Source organism: Salmo salar, chromosome ssa15 (assembly GCF_905237065.1).
Source record: "Salmo salar chromosome ssa15, Ssal_v3.1, whole genome shotgun sequence".
In the NCBI taxonomy this organism is placed as follows: domain Eukaryota; kingdom Metazoa; phylum Chordata; class Actinopteri; order Salmoniformes; family Salmonidae; genus Salmo; species Salmo salar.
The window spans coordinates 50,255,681-50,272,023 of NC_059456.1; the positions used below are offsets into that span (position 1 = coordinate 50,255,681).

At 43.3% G+C, this 16,343-nt stretch overlaps 1 protein-coding gene across 1 annotated transcript in view; it reads left to right on the forward strand.

Annotated features, from left to right (window-relative positions):
- dlgap2b (discs, large (Drosophila) homolog-associated protein 2b) overlaps positions 1 to 16,343 on the forward strand; it is a 142,092-nt gene that overhangs the window by 82,139 nt on the left and 43,610 nt on the right. The gene's annotated exons all lie outside the window — the stretch shown is intronic.

The window sequence follows — 16,343 nt, forward strand, 5'->3', positions numbered from 1 at the left end:
ATAATGTATTGTGTCATTTTGGAGACACCTTTGTTGAATAATATGAATTGAATAGGTTTCTAAGCACTTCTACATAAAATGTATGTGGATCTACCATGATTACAGATAATCCTGAATGAATTGTGAATAATGAATTGAGAAAGTTACGGATGCAGAAATATCTATTGGATGGATGAGACACCATTTTTCCATGAGAAATTCAATCATTTTGTGTTTTGTTGATGGTGGTGGAAAATGCTGTCTCAGGCAGCGCTCCAGAATCTCCCATGTGTTCAATTGGGTTGAGATCTGGTGACTGACACCCCCCCCCCCATATTTGTGATCATTGTTGAGTGGTCCCTCTAGCGTACCATCGCAAATATGTGATTGGAACAGTAGCAACAGAACATATGACGACAAACATGTTTAAACAGCATTGTTGTCTGAAAAGCATCTAAACAACATTTTGTGCTGATGGGAAATAAAGGTCTTCACAACTTTATTCCTCAATTTCACCTTTTAAAATATAAATGCGAACTTCATCATCCAAACATCCCACTGAACACATCCACAGCTAAACTCATTCCATAAACCAGTCTAAATAACAGGTTGCGCCGACAAAAAACAAAACATAAGTTAGCGACCAAACAGCTAGAAATGTACCACATCTCTGGTGAGCACAAGGGAGAAATGTAATATTGGTTAGAAAATAGTTGCGTGTCAACTAAGCTAACAGCAGCTAAATTCTTTATGATGTCAGCCATGTTTGTTTATGTTTTACAAGCGGAAAACTCCTTAATCCCAGAATGCCCTTCACTATAAGACACAAATAAACAAAGTCAAAGATAGCCGCGCCCATTGCCTGATAAATATAAATTTAGTTTGGCCACTTTTCAGCATATTACAAATCTTTGATGTAATAGTTTAACAAATATATATTTAACCTTTATTTAACTAGGCAAGTCAAGAACAAATTCTTATTTACAATGACGGCCTACACTGGCCAAACCCAGGCGACGCTGGGCCAATGGCCAATTGTGCACTGCCTTATGGGACTCCCAATCACAGTCGGTTGTGATACAGCCTGGATTTGAACCAGGGTGTCTGTAGTGATGCCTCTAGCACTGAGATGCAGTGCCTTAGATCGCTGCGCTACTCGGTCAGCCCGAGTGTTACAGTGTATACAAGAACCAGAGCACATGACTTGACAAGTAATTTACAGTTTTTGTCAAATCACAAAGCAAGTAAAATGTTACCACCTCACAGATCATCACACCAAATACAAGTCTACGGCCTAGCCTAACCATAGTGCGAAAGCTAAGCATGGATGAAACCATTTTAGGAGGGTTTGTGGGGGGGTTCAATTAATTTGTAGTGGGTTTTCTAGTCCATCAGGGTTAGAAATGGGGGAAGGTATAGTGGGGGGATATGATGCAGGAAATGTTACTATGATGGGGGATTTCTCAATAAATTTGTGGCAAACACAGGAGAGGTTTATACGCTAAATAAATATAAAACCCCTGGAAAGAGGGGTCTGAGGTGGCAACCCTGAGGTACCAAAGTTACAATCTGATGCCGTGTTCAAAACCCCTGGGAACTGGGAAATCGGAAATCTCTGACTTTCAACTTCAGTGCATTCAAGACAACTGGGAACTCAGAAGACAACCAGAATGCATTGTATGATGTCAACAAACATAACACCACAAATAGCTTAGCATTAGCTCATCATAATCAGTACAACCTTCAAAAAAGTATTTTTACAAACATGTATGCTTCTGTATGCTACAGAAAAAACGACAAGACGATATACAGAAAATAAGGCACTAACTTTGAATGCACACACGTCCAAAGTTATTATTTGTAAGGAAAACAACAATGAAGGCAATACGAGTGCCACCCATACAATAAGCCGGGGGGACAAAGTTTGTGCAAGGCTTGGTCTGGCTAGAGATGCGCAATGTCTTCATACTCTGGGGGAAATACCTGGGAAGAGCTGGGGCTCTCCTCAAAGGGAGAAGTTTGTCCGGCTTAGTAAAGCTTCAAACATACATTTTCCGCAACAGTGAAATGGGCAACTTCTTATGTGAATTAATGAGAAGGCGGAACACACCTCAATTCAATCTGTTGTTAGAAAATAATTTGAAATTGACAAGTTGAAACAGCATGGGTTAACTGTCCTGTTGCGTAACAATCACATGTTGGAACAGTGAGTGCTTTCTGACATCACCCGCATAAATAAACTCACGCTGGGGTGACTGTTAGAGATATTTGGAACTATTCGTGAAAAGGTCAAACTATACTCCTTTGAGACCCCTCTTTCAAAGTCACTGAGATCTCTTCTAGCCATGGTAGCCAGAATAATCCGCAACTGGGAATTATTTAACATGACCCTAAGCATGATGATATGCTAATTGCTTAATTCACTCAGGAACCACACCTGTGTGGAAGCACCTGCTTTCTATATACTCTGTATCTCTCATGTTTCTTTTATTTTAGTAGTTACCTGTATATTACAAAGAATAACAACCATTGATTGTATTGATTCTTAGAAAGGCCTTCCTGAGAAAAACATAATGATGGATGCATCGATCAGGGAGCCCAGTCAGTAAAAACTCCTTAATAAACAAACCTGTCCTTTGCTATTCTCAAAGGAAAAATCCCAGTTCCTTTATGTGTGAGGCTATATCCTTTATCTGTGATTCCCTATTGTGTGCTACCTGGGAGAGCTATTGTGTATTTAGATGGAGCGATCAATTGAGGGAATCAATTTCATGATGGAGGAAGACACTGTAAATAATAAGGTTGGAAGCTGACTTGGATAACCTGCCACAGGGTTTCTATCTTGTGGGCTACTCCTGCTGTTTTTCAGACACCATGCACCTTTTCAAACACACACACACACACACACACACATGTACATGCATGCAAGCGCACACGCACACACACACACACACACACACACACACACACACACACACACACACACACACACACACACACACACACACACACACACACACACACACACACACACACACTACATGTTCAAAAGTATGTGGACACCTGCTCGTTGAACATCTCATTCCAAAATCAAGGGCATTAAAATGGAGTTGGTCCCCCCATTGCTTCTATAACAGCCTCCACTCTTCTGGGAAGACTTTCCACTAGATGTTGGAACATTGCTACGGGGACTTGCTTCCATTCAGCCACAAGAGCATTATTGAGGTCAGGCACTGATGTTGGGCGATTAGACCTGGCTCGCAGTCGGCGTTCTAATTCATCCAAAAGGTGTTCGATCAGGTTGAGGTCAGGGCACTGTGCAGGCCAGTCAAGTTCTTCCACACCAATCTCGACAAACCATTTCAGTATGGATCTCGCTTTGTGCACGGGGCATTGTCATGCTGAAACAGGAAATAGACTTCCCCAAACTGTTGCCACAAAGTTCGGAAGCACAGAATTGTCTATAATGTCCTTGTATGCTGTAGTGTTAAGATTTCCCTTCACTGGAACTAAGGGGCCTAGCCCAAACCATGAAAAACAGCCTCAGACCATTATTCCTCCTCACCAAACTTTACAGTTGGCACTATGCATTCGGGCAGGTAGCGTTCTCTTTGCATCCGCCAAACCCAGATTTGTCCGTTGGACTGCCAGATGGTGAAGTGTGATTCATCACTCCAGAAAATGCATTTCCAGTGCTCCAAAGTCCAATGGCAGCAAGCTTTACACCACTCCAGCCGACACTTGGCATTGCGCATGGTGATCTTAGACTTGTGTGTGGCAGTTCTTGTGCTGGCATTGCTTCCAGAGGCAATTTGGAACTCGGTAGTGAGTGTTTCAAACGAGGACAAACAATTTTTACAAGCTATGCACTTCAGCACTCGGCGGTCCTGTTCTGTGAGCTTGTGGGGCCTACCACTTCGTGCCTGAGCCGTTGTTTTTTCTCCTTGACATTTCCACTTCACAATAACAGCACTTACAGTGGACTGGGGCAGCTCCAGTAGGGCAGATAATTTACAAACTGACTTGTTGGAAAGGTGTCATCCTATGACAGTGCCACGTTGAAAGTCACTGAGCTCTTCAGTAAGGCCATTTTACTGCCAATGTGTGTCTATGGAGACTGCATGGTTGTGTGCTCGATTTTATACACCTGTCAGCAATGGGTGTGGTTGAAATAGGCGAATCCACTAATTTGAAGGGGATGTCCTTATACTTTTATGTATATATAGTGTGTATAGAAAGTAAAATACAGTTACATGACATTACACACAGTGGAAATACATTTCCATGTTTGACAGATTTGGGGTATCTGACTGTTATTAACCTATTGACACATTAAAGGTATGTGGCTTCCAACTGAATTGCAACAACACTGAATTGCAAAAATGTCTAACACTGCCTTGTCATAATATAGTGTCTGGGAGCTGTGTACAGTACACTTGAATGGAAGTCGAGATAGATGTTGTTGTTCAATATAGCTCTTTGCTTTGTTAAACACTAACAATCTTCTGAGCCATTTTACTGTATTCTAAGATAATCTGGAATATAGTGGAGGGTAAACACTATTAACAAAATAAAAAGATGCACAACCGGTGTTTACTGTACTTGTCCTTTTATTTTGTGAAAAGCGCCCAGTCACATTTGTTTTACTACTACATCCCGAATTATAGTCTTGCAAAGTCAGCAAGTTTAATTTCTAATACATAAATAAAGTCCTGTAGGACCGGAGGTGTTTACATGCAGGTTGCTTTATATGCGTTGAACTAAGCCGTTCAAAAGTTTGGGGTCACTTAGAAATGTCCTTGCGAAATTTAAACAGCGCTGTGTTTCAAGCATTGCTAAGAGCTGCTGGCAAACGCAGTAAAGTGCTGTTTGAATGAATGCTTACGAGCCTGCTGCTGCCTACCACCACTCAGTCAGACTGCTCTATCAAATATCAAATCATAGACTTAATTATAATAAACACACAAAAATACAAGCCTTTGGTCCTTAATATGGTCAAATCTGGAAACTGTCATTTCGAAAGCAAAACGTTTATTCTTTCAGTGAAATACTGAACCGTTCTGTATTTTATCGAATGGGTGGCATCCCTAAGTCTAAATAGTGCTGTTACATTGCACAACCTTCAATGTTATGTCATAATTATGTACAATTCTGGCAAATTAATTACAGTCTTTGTTAGGAACAAATGGTCTTCACACAGTTTGCAACGAGCCAGGCGGCCCAAACTATTGCATACACCCTGACTCTGCTTGCACTGAATGCAAGAGAAGTGACCCAATTTCCCTAGTTAATATTGCCTGCTAACATGCATTTCTTTTAACTAAATATGCAGGTTTAAAAAAAATATACTTCTGTGTATTGATTTTAAGAAAGGCATTGATGTTTATGGTTAGGTAAATTTGTGCAACGATTGTGCTTTTTTCACGAATGTGCTTTTGTTCAATGATCACCCGTTTGGCGAAGTTGAAGAAGGCTGTGATTCGATGATAAATTATATGCAACGCAGGACAAGCTAGTTAACCTAGTAATATCATCAACCATGTGTAGTTAACTAGTGATTATGTGAAGGTTGATTGTTTTTTATAAGATAAGCTTAATGCTAGCTAGCAACTTACCTTGGCTCCTTGCAGCCACAAGGTCCTTTTGATGCTGCACTTGCGTAACAGGTGGTCAGCCTGCCACGCAGTCTCCTCGTGGATTGCAATGTAATCGGTCATAATTGGCGTTCCAAAAGGCCGGTTACCGATTGTTATGAACACTTGAAATCGGCCCTAATTAATTGGCCATGCCAATTAATCGGTCAACCTCTAAAACAGACGCGTCACAAGTCCTCAACTGGCAGCTTCATTAAATAGTACCCGCAAAACACCAGTCTCAACGTCAACAGTGAAGAGGTGACTCCGGGATGCTGGCCTTCTAGGCAGAGCTGCAAAGAAAAATACATACCTTAGACTGGTCAATAAAAATAAAAGATTAAGATGGGCAAAAGAACACTGGACAGAGGAAGATTGGGAAAAAAATGTTATAGACAGACGAATCTAAGTTTGCGGTGTTCCGAACACAAAGAAGGACATTTGTAAGATGCAGAAAAACTTTATAGATGCTGGAGGAATTCTTCATGCCATCTGTCAAGCATGGTGGAGGCAATGTGATGGTCTGGGGGTGCTTTGGTGGTGGTAAAGTGTGAGATTTGTACAGGGTAAAAGGGATCTTAAAAAAGGAAGGCTATCACTCCATTTTGCAACGCCATGCCATACCATGTGGAAGGCACTTAATTGGAGCCAATTTCCTTCTACAACAGGACAATGACCCAAAGCATAGAACAATGCAAGAACTATTTAGGGAAGAAGCAGTCACCTGGTATTCAGTCTATAATGGAGTGGCCAGCACAGTCACTGGATCTCAACCCTATTGAGCAGTTGTGGGAGCAGCTTGACCATATGGTACGTAAGAAGTGCCCATCAAGCCAATCCAACTTGTGGGAGGTGCTTCAGGAAGCATGTGGTGAAATATCTTCAGATTATCTCAACAAATTGAGAAATAGAATGCCAAAGGTCTGCAAGGCTGTAATTGCTGCAAATGGAGGATTCTTTGACGAAAGCAAAATTTGAAGGACACAATTATTATTTCAATTAAAAATCACTATTTATAACCTTGTCAATGTCCTGACTATATTTCCTATTCATTTTGCTACTCATTTCATGTATGTTTACATGGAAAACAAGGACATTTCTAAGTGACCCAAACTTTTGAACAGTACTGTAGGTTGGTCTATATGAAGTGACCTAAGCCTGGTAGATGTAGGTTGGTCTACTCTCCATGCAGTGACCTAAGCCCGGTAGATGTAGGTTGGTCTATATGCAGTGACCTAGGCCTGGTAGATGTAGGTTGGACTATATGAAGTGACCTAAGCCTGATAGATGCAAGTTGGTCTACTCTACATGCAGTGACCTAAGCCTGATAGATCTACGGGACTCCGAGGGAGTTTAGTTCACTAGGATTGTCACGTCCTTACCAGTAAAGGGGTCATTTTGGTATTGTAGTTTGGTCAGGACGTGGCAGGGGTGTGTTTGTTTTGTGTGTTTCGGGGTTTTGTTGTATGTTCTATTTTTTCTATTTCTATGTTCCATTCTATGTTGTGTATTTCTTTGTATTGGCCTGGTATGGCTCTCAATCAGGGACAGCTGTACATCGTTGTCGCTGATTGGGAGCCATACTTAGGTAGCCCTTTTTCCACCTGTCTTTTGTGGGAAGTTGATTTTGCATTGCTGTGTGTGTAACCTGCAAAACTGTCTAGCTGTCGTTCGGTTTCTTGTTTTTGTTTAGTGTTCAATAAAAGTTAAAGATGAGCACTCAACCCGCTGCGCCTTGGTCCATTCACTACGACGGCCGTTACAAGGATCCCCATTAGCTACTGCACATGCAACAGCTACTCTTCCTGGGGTCCACATAAAATGTACAAAGACATGAGAAAGTACAGAACAGTTATAGACAAGGACATTAAATTCGACTTAAAAATAAATCAAGAAATAATAGTTTGGGAAAAACACCAAGAGACAACAAAACTGCTATTTACACACTATTCATATATACTGTGACGGTTTTGGCGCCAAGGTCTTGGTAAGGCAGGGTTTATACATACAAACACACACCACCAGTCCACAGGAAGGGTTTGCACGGTTTATTTTTTATGATCAGGTACCGGCAGCGTTCCTAATATACACAACTCAAACAAACAAAGTAAGTATGTCGTCACCAGTGGACGGTCCTCCGCTTTTGGTCTTTGGGGTTCTAGAAGTTTCCCCTGAGCTGTCCATGGTCATGCCTCTGGGGAATACTTCCCATTGCTGTCTGTGGTCCTGGCAGCCAGAAAACCCAGAAACCTTGCAGGCACATACCATCAATCCACCACACAACCCCTGAAACCTCTACATAACTTCCCTTCCAGTTGACCATGTGGTCGGAGCGGTCGAAGAAAACATGGCATGCATATGGGACATGGCATCAGCATTACCATGTTTAGAACCCGAACGGTGGACGATCCGATCAGGAGGCAGAGGAACCACCCGGCAATCCGGTCGTTAATGCCCTTTTTGTGCTTCATCCGGGTAAGGGGAGCGTGAGCTGTCATCAACACAAACCTGCGGCCCAGAACATAATATTTGAAGGACTCCATATCTCATTTGATTGCCAAAGACTCTTTTTCCACTGTTGTATATTTGGTTTCGCAGGGGATCAACTTACAACTAACGTTCAGCACAGGATGTTCCTCTCCCTCAACTTCCTGCGAGAGTACAGCTCCAATTCCAGTGTCCGATGCATCCGTCTGTACAATCAGAGGTTTCAAGAAATCCAGTGAACGTAACACAGGGGCAGGGCATAAGGCTGTTTTCAGTTTCTTTAATGTCTCTTCGGCCGCCGGGTTCCACTGTACCATGGCAGGTTTGGCCTTCCGAATCAGATCACACAGGGGTCCTGCAATGATTGCATAATCTTGTATGAAACGTCTTTAATAACCAGTTATTCCTAGGAAAGCTCGTACCTGTTTCTTGTTCACTGATCAAGGCCAATTCTGGATCGCAGCGACCTTCTTTTGTGGTTTGATCAACCCTCGCCCTATGGAATAGCCCAGATACTTTGCTTCAATTACCCCCAGCATGCATTTCTTTGGGTTGGCTGGGAGTCCTGCTTGCCGAAGGGAGTCGAGGACCGCTGTTAATCGGATCAGGTGCTCCTCCCACGTGTGACTGCGGATTATCACATCGTCCAGGTAGGCTGCAACATAGGATTGATGTGGCCACAAAATGTGGTCCATCAGCCTTTGAAACATGGCGGGGGCTCCACGAAGTCCAGACAGGCAGTCACACATATTGGAACAGCCTGTCTGGAGTGGAGAATGCTGTCTTCTCATGAGCTGCCTTGGTCAGAGGAACCTGCCAGTACCTCTTGGTTAGATCAAGTGTACTGATGAATGGGGCATTTTCCAGTCTTTCAATCAACTCATCTTTTCTCGACATGGGATAAGCATCAAATTACAAAATAGCATGCAACTTACGGAAGTCATTACAGAATTGTACTGTACCATCTAGTTTCGACACCAGTACTATCGAGCTGGACCACGCACTGTGTGACTCTTCAATGATATCCAGCTCCAACGTCTTCCCCACTTCTTGCCTCTGGCACCCGGTAAGGTTTTTGATGGACCCTTATCCCCGGAGGTCTGATGATGTCATGTTGGATGTGATGGGTGTGTCCTGGTAAGGAAGAAAATACATCTTTATGAACCACCATACCCATCAGGATCTCTCGGGGTAAACCTACCCTGGAAAACATCTGTAGCAGCTCTCTGGCAATGATCTTGGCGTTGGCACTACACAGGGGCATAGCCTCGGTAGACCTGGTGGCATAATCCACTACGACCAGTATATGTTGAAACCCTTTTGCCAACTGTGGTAAGGGTCCAATTATATCCATAGCAATTCTATTGAATGGCGTGTCTATCACTGGAAACGGGATTAAAGGATTTCATAAATTCGGGAGGGGTGAGGTTCTCTGACAGTCAGGACACCTCTGACAATACCTTACCACATCCGCATACACCCCCGGCCAGAAGAAGCATTGTATCAATCGTTCTTGTGTTTTTCCTCTCCGTAAATGTCCTCCCAACAAGTGGCTATGGGCCAGGTTCAGCACTGTATGCCAAAATGGGGTAGGAACCAACAGCTGCTCCAATGTGACGTTATGGGACTTGTGACCTGGTATAAGAGATTGTATCTCATTGAAAATGGGGACAGGTGAGTACATGAGCAGGATTTACAGGTACCCCATCGATTACCTTGACTGGCATTCTGTAGTGTGGAGTCTTCCAGGTGAGCAGTACCAAACCTTCCCCTATACTATGCTAACTCAGGAGGAAAAATGTCATTGGCATCAGAATTTCCAGGTCCCTCGGCCTGCGCTTCCTGTTCATCTTCCACTATTTCCGGCCCATTTATCCCCACTGGGTTTCCTGCCTCTTCGTGGTTTCCTTCCCCTTCTTCTCCCAGGAGAACTCGAGTGTCGGCTACAGGAATCGGGCAGGTAAGTACCAACTTGTTCATTTTCCTTTCATAGGTCAGGGATTTCTTTGGTAGTGGTTTCCTTTCCAAACCCAGGGAGTCTGCAGTTGACATGTCTTCCTTCCTCCTAGTTTGATGCCTCCCTTTTCCGGGGGTGGACTTAGAGGTACCCAGCATCACGGCTTCATTGCTCCAGACCACCACAGGGGGGTGTTAGAGCACTCATTATGCATTTAGGTCCCAAGGTTTTTATATGACCAATCATATCGAGTGGTTCCAATGACGAATTTGACGTTGTCACACCCATCGTTGTCCCACTTTCTTCAGCAAAGATGTTTGACAAAAACATTACTGTGGAAGCAAATGTAAGTAATTATAACGTCATAACGAGTCAAGAAAAAATCTACAATGGAGAAATGTGTTAGTTAATGTAGAGACAAACGATTGTGCAAGTTTTTTTTCTGTCATATCCAATACCAGGTGTATCAAACTCCATTCTTTGAATGATGTTGTGTCTGTATGTATGTATTACAATTATACACTTCAACAGTGTTGACCACTCCTGCTCCTTGGACATCAATGATTACACATTGTAACTATGTAATAGACTAGAAACATGATTTACTTTCACTCTAGTGGTAGCATGAGATGGAGTCTACAACCCACACAAGTGGCTCAGGTAGTGCAGCTCATCCAGGAGGGCACATCAATGCGAGCTGTGGCAAGATGGTTTGCTGTGTCGGTCAGCATAGTGTCCAGAGCATGGAGGCGCTACCAGGAGACAGGCCAGTACATCAGGAGACGTGGAGGAGGCCGTAGGAGGGCAACAACCCAGCAGCAGGACCGCTACCTCCGCCTTTGTGCAAGGAGGAGCAGGAGGAGCACTGCCAGAGCCCAACAAAATGACCTCCAGCAGGCCACAAATGTGCATGTGTCTGCTCAAACGGTCAGAAACAGACTCCATGAGGGTGGTATGAGGGCCCGACGTCCACAGGTGGGGGTTGTGCTTACAGCCCAACACCGTGCAGGACGTTTGGCATTTGCCAGAGAACACCAAGATTGGCAAATTCGCTACTGGCTCCCTGTGCTCTTCACAGATGAAAGCAGGTTCACACTGAGCACATGACAGACGTGACAGAGTCTGGAGACGCCGTGGAGAACGTTCTGCTGCCTGCAACATCCTCCAGCATGACCGGTTTGGCGGTGGGTCAGTCATGGTGTGGGGTGGCATTTCTTTTGGGGGCTGCACAGCCCTCCATGTTGCACCACAGACTGTCCAGGAGTTGGCGGATGCTTTAGTCCAGGTCTGGGAGGAGATCCCTCAGGAGACCATCCGCCACCTCATCAGGAGCATGCCCAGGCGTTGTAGGGAGGTTATACAGGCACGTGGAGGCCACACACACTACTGAGCCTCATTTTGTCTTGTTTTAAGGACATTACATCAAAGTTGGATCAGCCCGTAGTGTGGTTTTCCACTTTGATTTTGAGTGTGACTCCAAATCCAGACCTCCATGGGTTGATAAATTGGATTTCCATTGATTATTTTTGTGTGATTTTGTTGTCAGCACATTCAACTATGTAAAGAAAAAAGTATTTAATAAGATTATTTCATTCATTCAGATCTAGGATGTGTTGTTTAAGTGTTCCCTTTATTTTTTTGAGCAGTATATATTGGTCATGGCTCTGGAGTAGCGCAGCGTCTAAGGCAATGCATCTCAGTGCAAGAGGCATTACTACAGTCCCTGGCTCGAATACAGGCTGTATCACATCTGACCATGAATGGGAGTGCCATAGGGCGGCACACAATTGGCCCAGCATCTTACGGGTTTGGCCGCAGCGCAATCAATAGGAGGTGAACAGTGTCTGGTGCTGAAAATATAGCTAACGTGTTATGCAAGTGTTGCATCCCAACAGATGGAGAAAACCTACACCAGTCGAGCAATTCATTTCAACAATAATCTTCATTTTAATTTGACTTTACAAACAACAAGTGGGCTTAATTGGAGTCTATTTCTGCGGAGCCTAGACCAATATAAGTAACTTAACTGGCTGAGGTAGGCTATGAGGCTTAAAGCCAAATAGGTGTAGGATTTCTTTTATTAGGCCTACTTACAATTGTAACTGATCAAAAATGTAGCATCCTACATAAAACAATCATTTAAAGAAAAAAAGTCTGCACGTTTGAACTAAAACAATGTAACTAATAATGAAAAGCGCACGTGTAAACCCAAAACTCTAAAAGTAATTGGAAAGGTAGATACACATTATTTGTGACATTGTGGTTACAATAAAGAATGTAAACACGATGCTGTGTTTTTATTTACAATTAGTGATGGACAACTGGAGACATTTTGAAAACAGGTTTTCAAACACTGTTTTTTCACAAGTGCACTGTAGTACTGTAGCAGGTGAAGCAGGTGTTTCCTATTAGCAGGACAATAGACTTTTTATAGCCCGCTGCTGTAGTGAAAATTCCTCAACTTTCAATGTATTCGATGCTTAAGTACTCTAAAGTGTTACATTTCTAACTCAAAACAGCAGTACAGTATTTCTTAATCAATATCTTTATGCTTTCGTTAATAAAATAATGAGAAAAAAGACATTCAAATGCTGATGTGTGTCTAAAACTACATTTTAGACACACTTCCACCCAGCTCCACAACCACAGGTAAAACCTTGCTGAGATGAGCGGCATTTGTGGAGAGTCAGGCGGCATTGGCGGAGAGTCTGGTGGAGAATGATGTGTTGAAAAGGGTGAGGAACGAAATGGAGTCACAATCAATGCCAGGTACACCTGTGAGCTCTGGAACGCCACCTCTGACACGCAGAGTCAACATATATGGCGGGTTCGTCAGGTCTTTAGTTCACCCTGACATTTTCATTCCTCTTCTAACAACAGAACTTGACCTACTGCTCACCAGGCACAGCAAGGGCTGCCCGGACCACTATACTGTTGTGCTATTCTGCTAGTGGGCACAGAATACAAGCTAGGATGGATCCCGAGGCAAATGTGGCTTACCAGTGAACCTCCGTGTGTTCATCATTAATACTGTGTTTCAGAAGTTTCTGTATATGACAGAAGCAATCCGAAAAAGCATTAAAGACAGACTTAATGATTACTTGAGGTCGCTGAGAAAGTCTGGCCATGGCCTGCTCTCCATTACGTAAGGAATTAGGCACTTTCCCATGTTTACTACAGTATGTACTGTAGGGTATGTTTACTTGTCAGACTGCACAGTAGCCTAATAAACAAATGCAGGTGGCTACTATATTCAAAACGCTTTAAATGCATTATTATCCAGATGTAAAAGAATATACTGTACAGTACTGTATTTCTTCAGCATCTTTATGCTCTCATTAATAAAATGATAAAAATACTATTTAAAAATGCTGATGTTTATTTAGTTACGGATCCATAATGAATTACTATGGGAATAAATCACTGAATTACAGAAATATTGTAACAAAAATGCCTAATGAAGGTGAACAAATTGTTGCTTAATAAAAAAATACTCTTTCAAACACACGGTCACGTTGTAGAGCGCCATTATGGCTATTAGCAGGGCTATATTTTGGCCTTTATAAATATTATTTTGGCCTTTATTCTGATTACAATCGCCACTGTTGTTTTTTTAAAACGAAATAATCTCCAAAATATCATTATATATAGCCTTCCCGCTGTGAACATCCATTTCAGCACCGTTTCACGCTGAATTATATTGCAAGATATTCTTAAGATATTGTCACATGGAATGACGCTGGAGAGGCGAAGCAGGTACGGGGAGTCAAACATTTAATCAGGAATGGACATGGAATGAGACAGTAACAGCGTCAGCACACGGGTAACACAGACAAAAACAATTAATGCAGCAGCGGGGAACAGAGCAAGGGAACTGACAAATATAGGGGAGGTAATAAACAGGTGATGAGTGAGTCCAGGTGAGTCCAATATTACTGATGCGCGTGATGAGGGAAGGCAGGTGTGCGTAATAGATGGCAGGAGTGCGTGATGCAGGGCAGCCTGGCACCCTCAAGCGCCAGGGGGGGAAGAGCGGGAGCAGACGTGACAGCACCCCACCCTCTAGGGGCGCCACCCGGCGTCCCACCTGGGCGAACCGGCCGAGACATGGGTGCTGGGAAAACCAGTTGGGGCGTGAAAGCCCAACGAACCGGCAGGAGCGTGGGAGCCTGGCGAGCCGGCTGAGGCATGGAAGCCCGACGATCCGGCTGAGACAAGACGCCTGTCGATCCCGCTGCAGAGAGGGAGCCCGAAGATCCGGTGGAGTGTGACGTGGAATGGAAACCCGCCGAGCTAACCGAGGCGAGGAAACCTCTCGAGCCAGCCAGGGCGTGGAAACCCGACGGGCTGGCTTAGGCACCCCCGGTTCCATTGGTGGCAGAATCCACCCCCCGACCTCACCAAAACATTTTTTTAAATACTCCTGGACCGGCTGAGCGAACAAGAACTGACGATCTGGCTGAGGCCCGACGTGGGATGGGCACAATCCGAGCCAACCGGGGCAAGGAAACCTCTCGAGCCTGCTAGGGCGTGGAAGCCCGACGAGCTGGCTAGGCACCACCGGTTCCATCGAAGGCGACCCAGAGCCGATGTCACCACCAACCGGAACACCAGTACTCCCTGATGCTTCGTATGTTGGCTGCTGCATTCTGTCACACGTGATGAAGCTGGAGAGACAAAGCAAGTACGGGGAGTCAAACATTTAATATAGAACAGACATGGAACGAGACAGGAACAGCGTCAGCAAATGAGTAACACAGACAAAAAACAATTAATGCAGCAGCCGAGAACAGAGCAAGGGAACGGACAAATATAGGGGAGGTAATAAACAGGTGATGAGTGAGTCCAGGTGAGTCCAATATCGCTGATGCGCGTGACGAGGGAAGGCAGGTGTGCGTAATAGATGGCAGGAGTGCGTGATGCAGGGCAGCCTGGCACCCTCAAGCGCCAGGGGGGGAGAGTGGGAGCAGATGTGACAGATATATATGTTGACTGAATATAAACAAGTGATGTCTGCTAAATAATCAAGTTAGGTTTCTCCAGAAATAAATAATTATAAATAACAAACTGGCTTAATTTACAAATTAGTGAGAATGTCTCACCCCATGTTCAAGAATTGCCTTTTTCTTGCTTACTCTAGGTTAAAATAAAACGAAATCTCCAAAATATCGTTACTTTTAAAACAAAGTGATTATTATTATTATTATTAATTCATTTAGAATTATATAAAAGCCCCTTAGATATTCTCACAGATCTTAATGGAAAATGCCCCTCAGATATTAATTTAGAATCTTCCAATCCTCTAAATGTAATTATTGGTGGAGAGTCACGTCATTGAAAAATATATTTTTAGATATACTGTAGGCCTACCATTGGCGAAATAAGTCTCACTAGTGTTGAGTAATGTGCTGTTAAAAGGGGTGTAGTTCTTATTTGTTTAAAGAGCATACTGAAGTAGGATTTGAAGCAAAAGCCTACTGTCACGGCTATTTGAAGGATCGGACCAAAATGCAGCGTGTTCGTAGTTCCACATATTCTATTTATTGTGAAACTAAATGCAATACACGAAAAAATACTTGAATACACCAAAACCGTGATGCAGAGAGGAAAACATACTACTCAAAAGATAATAACCCACAAAACAGGAAGAGAAAAACCCCTACTTAAATATGATCTCTAATCAGAGGCAACGAGGATCAGCTGCCTCCAATTAGAGATCAACCCAAACAATCCCAACATAGAAATAGAAAAACTAGAACTTAAACATAGAAATAGAAAACATAGAACAACCTAAAACACCCCCGTCACGCCCTGCCCTACTCTACTATAGAAAATGACATCTTACTAGGGTCAGGATGTGACACCTACAACTATTTTAGCACAGTTTCATGCTGCTCTGAGACTAGCATGGGGACTAGTCTTGACAAATCAATGTGATTTTTATTTTCACTTAATCTCCGTTGGGTATTGGTTAGACTAGAATTAGAAAATTAGGGTGCAGAAATGTTATGTTCTTAGTGTAACCTTTATTTAACTAGGCAAGTCAGTTAAGAACAAATTCTTATTTACAAGGACAGCCTACTCCTTCCTCCCCGTTGGGGAATTATACCCCGGTCTCCCGCGACCCAGTGATTCTTTAGCTAAATAGCCCAGCACTGTACTCCCCGACCATTACATTGTACAGCGCATATTTTCTGTTCCATCCTAACGGAAACCCAGATGATTTTTCGTTTTTCTTGGATTAGAAACACAATAATATTAATCAAATGAATTAAAACCTCTTGAGC